Here is a 16,669-nt window from a genome sequence, read left to right as displayed (position 1 = left end):
TTCTACCTCCTTTCCTCCCTGCCCCCTTTTTACAGGACATTCTGTACAGATTGTTCTGACTTGCTCTTATCACTCAAAAATATGTCAGCAGATATATGTCTCTCTCATTTTTAACAGTTATTATTCTACAATGTACATGTATTAAATTTATTTAACCATTCCTCTACTCATAAATGTTGAGGTGTGGTCCAGTTTTTTTGGCCCTTATGAGTGGTACTATAATAGACATACACATAAATATATTTTTGCACACTTAGTGTTTCTGTAGGATAAATTACTTGTGATGGAAATGTTTGATCAAAGTACATATGTATTTTTAATATTTATACATACTGAAACTTGCTTTCCAGAATTTTTATCAATTCACAGTCAGTTGAGTATGCAAGTTGTTACTTATACAAATTCACAAACACTTGATATTGAAAAATTTTTTTGCCAAACTGATAAGTAAAACTCACTATCTTGTTTTTACTTACACTCTGATTATTGGTGAGATTGAGTATGTTTTCACATGCTTATTATCACATATTCCTTCTTTTGAGAATTCCTTCTTCATATCCCATGTCTATTTTCTTACTTTGCTGCTTCTTTTTCTTATTGATTTCAAGAAGCTACTTGTTGTTTTGCATATCAGCCTCTTCCTGTTGTGTACATATGTTGCATATATTTTCTCCCATTAGGTAACGTTGTTTATAGTATCTTTCACTGCACAGAAATGGGGGTTTTTGTACCCAAATCTGTTTAATCTTTTCTGTTATAGTTTCTAGAGTTTTTATCATGATTTTTCTAACTAGTATTATAAACAATATTGTGAGTCTGCCATGCTTTCTTTAAGTCATTTTTTTCTTTGTTTAGATTATTAATTCACCTGGAATTTTTTTCTGAAATATGGAATAAGATAGTGGAATAAGATAGTAGTTACACTTAACTCAACAGGTTTTTTTTTACTCAGATAATAATTCCCCATAGGTAGTCAGCAAGTAGATACCATCGAGTGACTCAGAGACTCAAGTTCCTTTCACTCTTACTCTCCTCTAGGTAACTAGTCAGTAAATGACTACTCAGGACACAGTGACCTACTGCCTGGTTTTGTAAACAGAGTTTTATGAGAACACAACCATTTCCATTTGTATACGGAGAGTCTGTGACTGTTTTCCCATAAAACAACAGAGTTGAGTAGTTGCAATAAAGACCTTATGACCCACAAAGCCTAAAAACGTTTACTATATGACCCTTTACAGGAAATGTTTGCTGGCTCTTGCTCTAGAGTCCCAGATTCCTTAGTTTTCACTTGGCAGATTAAAAACAGAGATCATGTAGTAGGTCTTCCATGGGTGGGGACTGGAAGTGGGGTATAAAACGTTGGTCAGAATTCAGTCACATGGCCTCACCTAACCACACAGGAGAATAGGAAATGTGAATTAGCTGTGTGCCCAGGGTGAAAGAGAAACAGATTTGTGGAATTATTAGCCAATCTCTGCCACAGGTACGTTGCAATGATTTGTTTCTTTCTTCCTCTCTATTTTTAATCAGAATAGGCTAGTTTATACTGCAGAAACATTACAACCCCTAAATCTCAGTAGCTTTAACAAGGTTTATTTTCTTGCTTGCACTACATATCCAGTAAGGATGAGCAGGGGTGGCATTGCTCATTGTGACTGCACGCTCCAATCCAATGGAGAAGCCACCACCAGGCACCTTGCTGGTTGCAGGACTAAAGAGAAAAGGGAGTGTAGTGTGGTGATGGATGAAGCTCTTAACTTCTGCCCACAACTGATACTCATCACTTCTAAGCAAGTTGCAGTGCTACACTGCCCTTCGGTAGGGTGGAGAAGTGCAATCCTACCATGAGCTTCAAAGGAAGTAGGGCTGGAATATTTGTGGACAGCCCTAATAAATGTCACACTCACATACAAAGAACACATTCATCTCCTCCCTGCGGGAAATCACCCAGACTCCATCCAGTCACTCCACCTAGTCAAAGTCAAGGATTTCTAAATAATGGCTCTCCAGCAGGTCTGAACAGTGGTCTGGAGCCTGGTGGCCTAGTAGTCTTACGCTAAAGCCTAGCAACTAAAATCACTCTCTGTCCCCACCACTTATTCAGATGCCAAAATTCTAATAGAGACAACAACTGATTATGGCCTAAAACAATCTCCTGGGATCTGAGCTGCTTGCGTGAGAGTGAACCCTACTCTGAATGCCCAGAGAATCAGGAGCTCAGCACAATCTAAAGGGGTGGAATATGGGATTTTGCCGAAATCCATACTGCAGAGAAAGAGTCAGCCTCATTGAGAGATAGGTCAGTGTTGCTTCACAATTACAATTAAGCACATTGGACAAAGGGTGTGGGTGACAATATGGAAGAAAGCATATTGAAAATGCCTTTATAGAAATATTAGAATATATAACATACTTTGTCCATCTCTCAGAGAACATTTACTCTTATGATTCTTGTTTGTTGGCATAAGAAAAGACCTTCACTTTTTATTTCGTTTAGAAAATGGTAAAATGAGATTCATGGATTATAATTATGGAGAATCATTTTGAACAACAGCATCATACTAGCATTAGATAAGCCCCAGATAAAAATTTCAAATAATATAATTTTTCAAATAAATTTTCAGTATCTGGTACAAACACTGATTCTTATTTTTCCATATTCTATTTTTCAACTTTTATATCTCTATGCAGTTATAGAAATGTAATTTGTATGTTTTTTTAATCATTTATGCTTAACTCATCAAAATATTGCTTTGTGAGTTATTCGATGTGCAAAAAGTTTTTACACACTTCTCAATAAGCATTTAAAACCCTCTCTCCCAGAAACAGAAGTTTTCATTTTTTCCAGAGTCAATAATTATTTTCTCTAGTTACTTTATAATTGTCTTTCCATGGGCTAGGCCATTTCCAGGAGAAGATTAATTTTAGTCTAGTTTGTGGTACAGGGGCCACTACTACACTTCTATTCTCCATTTTTTTTTTTTAATCAACTCAGTGCTTTAACATTTTGCTCTCAATACACATGCCAGTTATTGTTGTAGCTACTACCTACTTGCTGGGAAATAGCCCTCAAATGCAAAAGGCCATGTATGGGCTTCTGAAAACTCTTTTTTCTCTCTGGTCATATTCAGTTCTTGAAAGCATTTTTCTTTCAGATTTTACTAAACAAATCAGATTTGGCATCCTGGGAAGAGTATGAAATAGTAGAGGAAAGGAATGAAGTCTGAGTTCAATGTTATTTACCAAGCCTTCCCAGGAAAACATTAATTTATTATTCATTTTGGAATTCTAATTATGGAGATAACCCCCTCCATTAAATAAATTATTTTGCCACAGAACCTAAAAGGTACATCAAATTTAAGTCTAATTGCTACAAGTTACCTTTATACCTAAATTTAATAAGCAATGGGATGTTTATCCTTCATATTTATATGTGATATGGCTTTTATTTTTTTACATTTACTTATTTATTTTGAGAGAGAGAGAAAGTGCAAGTTGGGGAGAGGCAGAGAGAGAGAACTCCAAGCAGGCTCTGCACTGTCAGCGCAGAGCCCCATGAGGGGCTCAGTCTCACAAGCATGAGATCATTACCTGAGCCAAAGCTGGATGCTTAACAGCTGGAGCCATGCAGGCCCCCCATATGTAATATGGCTTCTAGAAGCAAGTTTTCCTATTTTCAGCATAGGTGGGGCCAGACCGTACAAGTTCAAATCCTCACTCTACCATTTGCTACCAGATAACTTAGGCAAGTTATTTAACTTCTCCATGCTTGTTTCTTTATCTAAACAAACAAAACAAAACAAAATGGACAAAAATAGTACCTACCTGATAGGATTGTTTGAAGATTAAATGAGTTAATACTTATAAAGCATTTGCAAATATTTAAATAAATTATGTGATCAATACATAAATCCAGTGTAACAAGTATTGCCACCACAAGTCGCATAAGAAAATGAGTTCCTGTACTTTTAACTCCTCTATTTATTATGGCTGTGCTTTGTCAACAGAGGCACATAATGTTAGCAGACTTGAACTTTACCGGAAAGGTGTTAGATTTTATATCAAATTATGAATTCCTAAAGAGCGGAAGATGTACCATTCTGCTATACACTCGGGGACCCCTTAGGAGTTCGGAGTGTGAGATACATAACTACCCTGGTCTGAAATTTGTTAAGGGGCTTTGACATCCAAAGAACCGTTGAGAAACAGTTACTAGTATTGAGAATACGGGAGGCTAAGAAGTCACCATTTTTAAAAAATAAACTAAATTGGAGCGCTGCCTGCATTTCACTCTACTGCCTCTGGAAGAGGTGTGTTATCTAAAGTGCTTCCATCATGAATAATGATTGAGAAACTGCCTTTACTCTCCCGACTACTGTACTCCCAGGTACAAATCCGTGGACGGATGCCCAGGTGTCTATCTGGAACTTGGTTATTACACACGTTAGAGTAACCCATCCTCCAGGAGCCCATTGTGAACAAGAAGGAAAGGAAGGGGCGGGAACACTCCGGGTTAGCAGGGTTTCTAAGGACAGACCAGAGCCCCGGTACTTTTTGAGCGCCTAGTTAGTTCTTCAGGTCATTTCGAAATCTGCTATCTTTGTTTACATTTTGAGCTTGGCCCAGCACCAGAAAGCATTACTACCTTCTAAAAGGAGAAGCATCCTGCATTTGTAGATAGTGCTGGGGGGAGCAAAGTTCATTTTCCCTCGTGTGGGAGGACGACTCTCCTGCAACACGTGCGGGTTGTGACAAAATCTTTGAATAGCAGGGGCAGTTTAAGTGAGATGGAGGATTGGGGAGAGGCGAGGAGGTAGGTGTGGGGCAAGCAAGCAAAGTGCGGAAGCTGTACGGGGATTCTTCTAGAAAGTGGGGTGGGAAAAGGAGCTAGGGAGGGCGTGTGGAGGGAAGGCATCTGTGTCAGAGCGTGCGTGTGAGCGGATACAAAACCCGAGAGAGGCGTGAGCAGCGCGCTGTGTGTGCGAGCGGGAGCGAGGGGCGCCGGCTCGGGGTGTGTGCGCCTGGGTGAGTGACACTGAGGGGCGGGCTGGCCGGTCGGCCGGCGGGCGGGAGCAGCCTGCGAGGGGCGGGAGTGTCCCTGCGTGGAGCGGGCCGATCCGGAGTTGTGTCAGTGAAGGAATCCAGTCCGGGGGCCGAGCTGGCTGCGCCCTCCGCCGCGAGCGCCGGCAGCGCGGGGCGAGCTCCGGACGGCGCGCGGCCCAGGCAGCGGCTCCCGCTCGGCCCGCCCTCCGCGCCGCAGGGGCCGCTACTGCCGCTGCGCCTCCCCCGGCGACCGCGCCCCCGGCCGCCGTCTCCCGGCCCGGGACAGAGCGACCAACGCTCGGCACAGAGGTAAGCCCGGGACTCGCGGCCGCCGCCGCCCGGGACCCCCCCTCCCCGCGCGCCGGGCCCGGACCGGGATGCGGGGCTCAGGCGGACGCGGCGGGGCCTGGGCGGCCGGGACGGAGGCTCGGCCCGGGCCGAGCGTTCCGCAGCCTGGGCCGCCCAGCCCCCGCCGCCTCTCGGGGCGCTGGGTGTGGCCCCCGCTCGGCGCCGACGCGGGCTGGCGGCACAGACCGGACGCGGAGGTCGCCGTCCTTCCTTTCTCAGGCCGGCGCGAGCGAACGAGCCGGCGGGCTGGAGGAGGTGCCGGGTCCGGCGCACATTTGCGCGCCCAGGGCGAGCGTGTGGCCGCCGCGCTCCGACGTGGACCCGCCCGCCCCGGATCTGAATCGGCCGCGGTCCCTCGCCGGCCCTCCCCAGCGCGAGCGCCCCCTTCCACTCACGGGGCGGAGTGAGACCCACGGCCACCCGCCGCCCTCCTCCCTCGCTCGGAGCCGCGGAGCTGCCCGCCTTAGCCGGGACCGGCCCACCCTCGACCGCGTCCCGGCGCCCGGCGGGAGCGGGATGCGGTGGCCGCGAAGTCGTCGCGATGGCAGGCGGGGTGACGCGGGCAGACGCCGGGCGACCCGGCCGCGGGACAGAGCGGTCGCGCCGCCGCGTCCGGGCTTGTGGACCCGGAGTCCGCAGGCGGCGGCCGGGGTTTCGGATCCGGCGGCGGCGGCGGACTGAAGCCCAAGGCGTCAGTTGTTTCAGAAACGCGGAGAGCGTTCTTCGCGCCCTCAGCACGCTAGACTTTGCGTGTCTCAGAAGATCGGCCCTGCTCGCTCGCACCGTGTTGGGTTGTTAATACTTACTGCAGACGTAGGAGGTGAAGGGCTGAGACTTCACCTGGACCGAGATGCTACCGAGGCTTCACATCTTCGCAAGTGGAGGCTTCCCGTTCTTGGGGGGTTGGGGTGTGTGTGTTTGTGAACTTCGTGAGCTTTCAGTTCCCAGCAGTCCTGGTTTCAGCGGATGTCAAGGTTTTGGAGACCTGACGCTGTAAAGATTCTTTCGGTACAGCATTTTCTTTTCAGTGTATTACAGAATCTGTAGCTTGAGAACTAGTGAAAAACCTAGAACTTCAAACACAGCCTCTTTCTTTACGTGAAATGTTATATGTAATATTTTTCACTTATTTAAAAAAATTAAATGTTATGTTAACTTTACTAGTCCTCTCAAAAGTAAAAAAAAAAAAAAAAAAGACTCACATTTTAGAATCTATGCAGAGGAAAAGGCTTATTTCAGTATTTGAAAGAGTATGGTCGTGTGACCTTTATGACATGGTTTTAGTTGGTCTTAGAGGAACAATTCATTGCCATTCTGATTGATTTTATTTTCTGGAGATTAAGCAGATGTGCAATATGGCAGGGAAAAAAGAGGACAGGAAGTCAGAAATTGCTTCATTCTGAAAAAGAAAATATTCAAGTAGCAAATCCAATTATTGTGAAAGATTCTCTGAAAATAAAGACTAAGGTTGCCTTCTGGATAAAGTATTTCATTGGCTTTATAAAACTGTATCATTAAACCAGAAAGCAGTGTGTTGCATGCATGGGGGCAGTTTTAACAAGTAACTGTACTGTTAAATAATATCTGTGTATGTTAATATTTATTGGATCTTTAACTTGGGCAAAATCAACTTTGGAAATGATTTTCTATTTAAACAAAGCAAACATTGCTGCAATCTCTAATTAGTGTTTTGGATTAAACTCAAGCTTTGTTAAAACCTATTTTATGGAGGAATAGAATGTAAAATATATCAAATTCTGTATCTGTGTGGATTTACACACACACACACACACACACACACACACACACGACTAGCCCCAAAGATAATTTGCATAAAAATACAAATGACTTGAATGCAAAGAATATTTAAGAGCATAGTAAAACTCAACATCTGGGAAAGGAGTAATATACTCCTTTTTTCTTTCTTTAATCCCTGCCTCTGAAAATATTAAATTATTTCCTAGGGATCAATTAGTTTAACGTACTAATTTAGACAGTTGAGACTCCTTTTGTATTTACGTTGTTTTAGGGAGCTCCCTAGTGAAAGTCTTAAATTTATTTGCTTCTGTGTTCCCACTGGTTTTCAAGTGGCCATTGTGGGGATGGGTATCTATGGGCTTGTGAAGCTGTTCCACCACCTCATGATGATCAGGGAAAGAAAATGCTTAGGCCACACCATTGCAGTCTTTGAAGTGCTGCCAGTCGGAAGCATCTCCTAGATCAATTTTGCTGTGCAGATAGAAATACCGTAAGAAGTTAAGCTTTAGAGATGTCTCATTTTTGGTTCTAAGTTTTATCAGTTTCTCAGTCTGTGATCATAGAATGGTCCTGTCATTAACAATGAATTTTCACTTATGGCATATGTGTGAAAGGCGCCTTGGTGGTCTTTATTCTATTTTCTTTACATAATTTGAATCAGCATCTCATGATGTGAGCTAGGACAAGAACTTTTGGTTACAGTTTTGATAAAATGGAAGAAGTTGAGGTTGCTGGTAGTAAGATCCAGGCTGCCGCCACCTGTCTGGCCACATGATAAAAGTGGAGCGGGTTTTGTATGCAGTAGAAAGATATTGGCTGCTCACTGCCCTGTCCTGTTCTGTAGACCCTTTCCTGACTGTGATAATTATATCATATGTCTGTTACAATTTTTGTGCGCAGAATAGCCACTTTTATAAGCGTGGCACAGGACATGAGGGAAGATACATAATATGGAAAGACTTAAGTGATGGAGGCTGTTTATTGATTTTTGAATGATTGTGCATAATTCAGCTAATCAATTCATTCCATCACTGTTATGCCTTAGAGTGTAATCACACAATTAAAATATGATTTTCATGACACAAACAGTTAAAGACCAAGTACACATAATTATAGAGGAAAAACAAACCTTTCTTTTTGCTTTCCTTTTTTGAAGTAGTCTGCTATGAAGGTGTTATTTCCTTGACACATCAAAATGGCTAATTTGGAGTTGTGATGCTTGTTATGTAAATAGGCCATATGCCATATTTCTCCAGTTTATTCGTTCAGTGTTGTAATGGATAGGATCCCCTAAGTACCATAGCTAAGAATAATAGTCTGTGAAGATGTGTTTCTCTCTACTATTTATGTCGTCTCCATTATTTTTGTTTAACAGCTAGTATTTTTATTTTCTAATAAAAAATTCTTAAACGTGGGGTGCCTGGCTGGTTCAGTCAGAGGAGCATGTGACTTTTGATCTCAGGGTTGTGAGTTTGAGCCCCACGTTGGGTTTAGAGATTACTTAAATAAATAAAAACTTCAAAAATGTTTTTCTTAAATATGATGGTGTTACCTATTTGTATAGCATGCAAATTTTTGTCTCTAGTATAGACACAAACTCTGTTCCCATTTATGCATGCAAATTTTTGTCTCTAGTATAGACACAAACTCTGTTCCCATTTATGCACCTGTTTAATAGACTTTTCATGGCGGATGTCCTGCTGTCAGACTAAAGGCTGCATGCCTGATACAAAGTTTTTGTATTCTTTGCTAAACCTATTCTTTTCACAATGAGAAGATGTTCCTTGATACTCGGCATTCTCTTTGTCACCTGGACTTGAGACCCAGGGACCATCCTCTGGCTCCTCCATCTTTCATACTGTGCATCAAGTTCTGTTAACTTTTCCTTTTTAATAGTGTCTCTGAACCGGTCCCCATATCTCCTCTGCATTCCTCACTCTCCTGGATAGCCCAGGCCATCTCTGTTCTAGGATGATTAGAGTGAGCTGTACCTTGGTCTCTCACTAATTGAGTTCTCCCCACTCTGTGTGCTCCCACCACATCAGCCTTCCTAAACTCTTCTCCTTAGAACTCCTCTCCAAGGATTGTCTCGCTGGAAGGCGTGTTGACCTCAGGTTTATCTGATTCTAAAGCCAGTACTCTTTCCACTAGTTCATATACTTTCCATGCCCTTGCCTTTAGTTCCACCTCTCAACCTGGTTTGAATGTACTTTACAGTCTTGCCCAAATTTGGTTTACCAAGTTTATTTTCTAGTCCTTTCCAACATGAACCTTCTATTCCTGGTAATCGGATCTCACTGCCCTTCTAAGATGACTTTGTACCCTTTTGTTCATGCTCTGCTTTTTAGAACATTTTTTTTCCTTTTTCCTCTAACCTAACAACCATCTCCCAGTTAAAGTCAGCCTGATCATGTTACTCACTGGTTTCTTCTTCTTCTGCCCTTTTGTCCACACCATCCCTTTAGACCATCAGGTACTCTCCGGTACTCTTGTATGCTTAATTCTTGCTTTTCCAACTAGACTGAAAGTTCCTTGAGGGCACTGTTCTAACTTGCATGCTATCCTTTAACTGTCTATGGGCCTTGGCATAGGAAGCTCTTGATAAGTATACCAGTGGAGTCCATAAGCCATAAGGGTGAATTTTTTCTAAATAGTGGGCTTTGATATTGCCTGTGTACTGCTCACCATTGTGTCCCCAGAGCCTAGCTTGCAGCTTGACACCTAGTCATGACCTCAATAAATATTTGTTAACATAGAAATTAATGTTGACATTGGATAAAAGGGAGAGGCATTTGAAGGAGGCATCTGTCAAGAGTTTTTCCCATTTTTCTTCTGTGGTTCTAATCAGCCTCTCCATTCATCAGCTGTGAGATTCTGAGACCTCGGCATTTTCCAGTCTTGAGATAATGATGGAGGCTGGCAGTTGTGAGTTGGAATTAAGGAGGCTGTCGTTATTTTAAGGTGGAGTGATGGGTCCCAGTAGTGAGCAAAAAATAAAAGTATTCAGGCTTTATGCCAGTATTTTATACATAAAACAATTAGGCTAGAGTTCTCAGTTAAATAAAAGTTCAGCTAATCGGCCATAAAATCCCAGACTGTATCACAGGACTGCCCAACCTTTTTCATTTTAAAACTTCCTTGTAAATTAAAAAAAAATCATCTGGGGATTCAAGCAGGGATGAAAGGTAAGGTAGGGAAGAGTTGGCACCCATCATACTGTGTTCAGGACAAAATTAAATTCTTCAAACTTCCAATAAGACTCACCTTGTACAAGACACTGTTTTTTGCCAGGAAGGAGTTTATAGTCTAACAGGAGAAATGACAAATGTATCCCAGAAACAAAGGTCTAAGAGAGCTCAGAAGGGAAAATTTCCTTTCCTGGGATATGGTGGGGATCTTGAGTTGTTTATTGCAAGAGTTCAGTAGCTATCATTGGGAGTACAGGGGTAAGGGAATGGTGGCTGGGTGTGGGGGTAGGGAAGGGCAGGCCTATTCTAGAGTTCTGAGTCCAGTATCAGTATTCTTTTACCCTGCCACTGCTCCTAAGCTGAAATCCCACCAGAGCTCTCCTGGGCATTGGTGGGCTGCAGCGTTCAATAATGAAACTTAAAGCATCTACAGATCCCTGCAATAATTACTTTTGGTGCCAAGTGCTGAACTGACCATGACATAAAGCACAAAATAAATCTTGTAAGCAGTATAACCAGTGCATTCCTGGGTAGCATCCAACTTGCTCAGAATGCTCAAAAAGGTCTCCTGCATTATGGAGACACAGCTGAAGGTTGAAACTTTGATAGTGCTCTACATACAGGGAGAGGTCTGCCCTGACTGTGATCTCAAGTAGCCAGCCATCTGTGAGACGCTGCCCAGTGCATCCAGCAGAGCTCAATGAATGAGTAAACATACTGTTATACAGAACCCTAGTTCTGATTCTGTAGAAGTATTCCCATGAGCTGTAAAACTTGGACCAATGGGTTTACGTTTCAGGGAAGACAGATTTGGGGTCAGTGTAAGAAAGGTGGTCCTATTATGAGATTGTGCTATTTCATGAGGTAGCTAAGCCCCACATGACTAAATGTATTCAAGCACATGCTATAATACGTAGTGTCTCATTTAAATACATGCCCTATCTCCATTTTCCCTCAAAACAGTGCTCTGAAGTACATACTTTTATTACCCCTGCCTTACTGAAGAGCAATATTGAAGCCTAGAAAGGTTGAGTAGTGAGTTAGGTGTAGAGCAGATGTCACCCCTGCGTTTGAGGGCTGAGACTGAGTATGTATCGTGATGAAGAAAGGACACAAACGTCAGATGGCCATTAGGATTTTTTTTAAGTTTATTTATTTTGAGAGAGAGAGAGAGAGAGAACACGTGCACAAGCAAGCTGGGGAGGGACAGAGAGAGAGGGAGAGAAAATCTCAAGCAGTCTCCATACTGTCAGCATAGAGCCCGATGCAGGGCTCGATCCCACGAACCGGGAGATCATGACCTGAGCCAAAATCAAGAGTTGGACGCTCAACTGATTGACCCACCCAGGCGTCCCCAGACGGCCATTAAGATTTTTAAGGACCCTTCCTAACAGTAGGATTGGTGGTTTAATTCTCCTTAGGGATCAAGATGTTGATTATTGCAAAGCACAGATTCAGCAGCAGCAGAACCCAATGCTAGAAATTCAGAACAAAGTGAATACAATTATCACCATCATGATAGGTATCACTTATTGATTATCTCATTTAAACCTCAGGGTTATCTTGCAAGGTATAGATTATGTACCTTTTAAAAAAGGGAGACACCGAAGTCAGGAAAGTTACATAATTTGATTGAATCTGCATCGTTGATAAGTTGCAGGAGAGTCTGTTTGGTGTCTCACCCCCACAAGTCCGGGCTTTCTTACACCGCTCTTTCTTACACTGCTTTTTTTCTTACACCGCTCTGCCAGGTAATGCGTGGTGATACTGAAATGTTTACCTATCAGTTCAGCACAGACACTGACCAACCAGAGAGGCCACAAACTATAAACAACTGCTCTGGCTCTCCTGAGTAACCTGAGGTGATTTAGTTAGAGCCCAAAGGTATGCAAAAGGCTTGGTAGTATACCAAGACCACAAATCTCGGGCTCCAGGAAACTAGTGACTTCTGTGCTCAGTATTTATCTGATTTTCTACATGATATGTAGGACTATTTTTAAAAAGCCTTCCTGTGTAATTTGGGGTGCATGGGTGGCTCAGTTGGTTAAATGTCAGACTTCGGCTCAGGTCATGATCTCTTGGCTCTTGACTTCGAGTCCCGCATCGGGCTCTATGCTGACAGGTCAGATCCTGGAACCTGCTTCGGATTCTGTGTCTCCCTCTGTCTCTCTGCCCCTCTCCCACTCACACCTGTCTCTCTCAAAAATAAATACATATTTTTAAAATTGTATTTCATTTCTATTTCTAAATAAAGAAAAATAGTTTTGCAATGGTAATGTTATATCTTCCTTATAAATGGCAGGTTCTTCCTCGTCACACCTTTTCTTCCCTTTATTATCTTTAGTCGGAGACTAATCTCTCTGGACAACATCGCTTCTTGCTTCCTCAGGGACCTTGTTCCATTATCTCTCTTTTCTTCAGGGTCTCAACCAACCTTTTCTTTCAGCGCATTAACACATGCAAGTCTTCTCATTTTTTATAAAAACAGAAGACAGGACGAGCAAAATCCCCTTGGCCCCTTCCCTCTTGGTCTGGTTGTGTTCCATCCCATTGCTGTTGTCAGAAGGACTTGTTCTTACACAGTAACTGCACATCCCTTTTTCCCCTTTCTCTCCAAACCCCCACAGTCCTGTCCTCTCACGATGACCACCTCTGACCTTCAAACTGGCAGATCCTTTGTCTAGGATTCTCTTCTGATTTTTGACCTGTGTGCCTTTGTGATTACTCTCTGCTCTTTGAAACTTTGTCCACTTGTTTTCTGAGGCATTCCTCTCTCCTGCTTTCCATTTACAGCATATTCCTAATGTATTTTCTCTCTCAATGAAACCCACTTCACCAGTTTTTAAATCTGGGAGTCGTCCTAGATTCCTCCCTCTTCCACAACCCCTACATTTCATTGATCACCAAGGCCTGGAGAAGCCATATCTCTCAATCTCATTGGAATCTGCCCTGACCTGTCAAGACCACCACCACCATTACTGCTTTGGTCTAGGCCCTCATCACTTCCCTTGAGGATTACTGCAGTGGCCTCATAACTGGCCTCTGCCTTCTGCTTGGCCTGCCTCCAATCCATTCCCCACACTGCTGCCTTTCTAAAAGGCAGATTTGGTCACGACTCTCTGGTGCTTAAAATCCTTCAGCAGAGTCGGAGAAGCAGTCTCCAGGATAAAATCTAAGCTTCCTAGCATGGCACAAAAGCTCCTTTGTGATCTGGGCTCTCCCTTCGTGTGTGTATCAAAGTCTTCTCTAACGATCCTGGTCCCTGCCCCTGCCCATGGCATCCTTACTAGAGGAAACGAGTTGTTACAGGAAAGAAATGAGAGGAAAGATGGGAACAGAGAAGAGATTATAGAACTATGCTATCCAGTACTGTAGCCACTAGCTGCATGTGGCTGTGGAGCACTTGAAATAATGTGAGATGTTTTGTGAGAGTAAAATACACCACAGTTCAAAGACTGTATATGAGAAAAAGATGTAAAGTGTCTCATTAAAAGATTTAAATTAAAAAAAAAAAAAAAGATTTAAATATTGGTTACTTAATGAAACAGTAATATTTTGGATATAGTAGTTTAAATAAAATATATTATTAAAATTAACTTCACATATTTATCTTTACCTTTTTTTTAACATGGCTACTAGAAACGTTTAAATTGCCTGTGTGGCTCTTATTATAGTTCTGTTGGACAGCATTGTTACAGAACATCTCCTCATTCCCAGGAGATACATCCTGTATGAGCCAAGCCCATGAGCTTGTTGAATGATTAAGTCAACCCTACAGATATAGAGAAGCAGCAATTGCTCAGTTTCTTAAATCCAGAGATACAAAGTGCTTTAGATAAGATTCGGAATCAAAGAAACAGATTGTGAAAGCTACAGCCAGGAGTCATGCATACAATGTGCACAGTGCTGAAATCATGATTAAAGCACATCTGTCTCCCTAGCCTACCCAGTCGCTGTCAGGAGTGAGAAGCAGGGATACTTGTGTAGTAGAGGGAAGATTTGAGATAAACTGTAGGAGCCGGGGAAGGGCAGGTCGAGTCACATTCCTGAGAAGCCTTCAGCTTGTGTGGCACCAGGTGGAGCACCGGGAGCCTTCCCCGGGTCTCTGAGATGCCCCATCCTGCCATTGATCCCTTCTGGTGGGCCAAGGCCCAGCTTCCCCACTGTCTAGCTCTGGAATTCTGAACAAACTAATGAACCAGTAGGTCTTGAGCCTTAACAATATGTGTCCTATAGAGTCATTGTGCATCAAACAAAGTGATGTGCCAAACAACTGTTGGTAAAGCACTTAAGATACTAACAGCAGGAGTCTGTGGATCAGTTGGCCCAAAAGGCTAAGGGCATGAGGGTGGTCAGAAAGACCCAGAAGATAATATACGGTGTCCTAGGAGATACACAAAGCTTTATGTCTTCACAGTGGAAAAGCCAACCAGTGATAGAAACCAGAGCTTATCGAGTTGGAGCAAGAGGGAGATACCTGGAGGTGAGGGGAAGAAACCATAACTGTCATGATAAAGGTTCAGCAGGATCGGATTCCAGCGAAGTCTGATAGGCAGAGTGACTCAGTGCCTTCTCTCCTGGTCTTTTGCAGATTGTTCTGTTAAACCCTTCATTTCAGGGGAGAATCCCTTTGAGCAGTTGTTTTTATTTGTGTCTACTTATTAGGCATTAGTCTACAAACGGAGAAAGTTTCATGTGCTAAAAAGAAAAGTTTGAAAGTCATATATGTACAGAAAAGGGCCTGAGAAAAATGGCGACCAAGTCGATGTGGTTATTGTTCCCCCATCTGCAGGGTGTGGGACCAGTGTAGGCTCTTTGCAGGAGGGTTGCCACTCCCTTGCGTATGTACCTTAGGGACTCTCCATGGGATCAGCCCTGCAGTTTGCCTAGGAAGCCAGAGCTCAGCCTCATTCTTGGGTACCACATTTTCACTTTGTGCCCCAGATTTCACTTTGTCTCCTTCATTCCCAAGTCCCTGCTTTTCGTTTTCATGTAGGAATCCCAAGTTGCCTTAGGTAAGGGTCCCATCATGTACTTCCACACTTTCTTAGGACAGTAGTCTTGCAGCTGAGCTACAAGCCTTAAAGGTAAGTCCCCTGCTGCTCCCTTCCAGGCTTCTTCAATACCAACACCTGCCAGCAATGGGCAGGAAACTCAGTTTGATAGATGTTTGAATAGCTTGCCTGGATACTGGCTGTTACCTGGTTCCAGACCCATGACACTGAGCACTGCTTATTAATGAGCTGCCCCACTGGCCTCTGGGTCCCATTTGTACCATATGTGCAACTTGGGAAGAGAAGAGGAAAGCAAAAATAGGGCGTTTTTCCTAAATTATGCTACGTCCACTTCTTTGTCTCCTATGGGAAGGCTGGTCTCATGTGTAGATGAGAAAGGTAGCCTTCGTGGTGTGATTTCAGACTCTGTACTACTGGAAAGGGCAGTTCAGATATCAACAGCTTCTCTTTTCCTGCTCTCTAATACGTGAAAGCCTACATTATACAAACTCTACTCCCTTTCCTAAGATCAATATGGTTTATCGGAAAAAAGAGGACAAATTTGTCACTTGAAAGACTTGGTTTTGACTTATGTAATTGACTGTCTATATTATTTAAATTATTTAATCTTCCTGAATCTCCATTTTCTTATATATGAAGTGAAATTAATAATACCCGCTTGTTTTGTTATGACTAAATAAAACAAGATATAAAGTGCCCAGCAGCAGGGCCTAAAATGCAAACGCTAGGGAAGTGGTAACATAAACTTGTTAGATGTGTGTTCTTTAGGTTGAATCATTTTATAGACCCTTACCCAAAACTGATAAGGAAGAGAAGAAGCAATCTGGGTCAAGGGGCCCAGATTTCACCCATGCAAGGGTGACAAAGGACCATAAGGAAGTTGCCTTCATGGTTTGCTTAAGGCCAGTCCTACCTAATGGTTTGCATTTGTGAAAATATTCATCTGGGATTATGAGTACAGCATGAAGGCATGGAAAAAAGGCTTGTTTACATCATCTGCCAGGATAGCATAAGAATAAACAAAGCAAGTTTTTGAATCTCTGAATAGCCAGGTGCACTGCCATCAAAATAAACTTTTATTTCTATTCTTTGCTGATACATTACAAATAAAGGAAGTCACTAAAATACCCTGAAAAGGAAGATTCATATACAAATTAGACACTGGGGACAGATTTCACACTCATTTTGTTGGAGCCATTCTTTCCTTAACTGTGGATGTTTGGAAAGTTCTTTTGTTGTAGTCTTTGTTGCTTACAAGAAGGGAAGAAAAGCTTTAGTATACTAAGGAAAGAGTGGTTTTGATCGGAGGCAATA

General features: G+C 42.9%; 1 protein-coding gene across 4 annotated transcripts in view; it reads left to right on the top strand.

Annotated features, from left to right (window-relative positions):
• The first annotated feature begins 4,657 nt into the window (after positions 1 to 4,657).
• The window catches only part of SPATS2L (spermatogenesis associated serine rich 2 like), a 166,428-nt gene continuing 154,416 nt past the window's right edge, over positions 4,658 to 16,669 (top strand). For 2 of the 4 annotated variants that reach the window (XM_053906515.1, XM_053906514.1), the window contains exon 1: positions 5,097 to 5,355. The gene's annotated coding sequence lies outside the window, so the exon portion shown is untranslated. Of the gene's footprint in view, positions 4,817 to 4,948; positions 5,029 to 5,096; positions 5,356 to 16,669 lie in introns of those variants that run through there. The other 2 variants (XM_053906493.1, XM_019428377.2) reach the window with 2 other exon arrangements.

Source organism: Panthera pardus, unplaced genomic scaffold (genome assembly GCF_024362965.1).
Source record: "Panthera pardus isolate Hobbes unplaced genomic scaffold, ASM2436296v1 HiC_scaffold_10, whole genome shotgun sequence".
Lineage (NCBI taxonomy): Eukaryota > Metazoa > Chordata > Mammalia > Carnivora > Felidae > Panthera > Panthera pardus.
The sequence above is the reverse complement of the archived record's forward strand: the minus strand, read 5'-3'. Positions and strand labels throughout refer to the sequence as shown.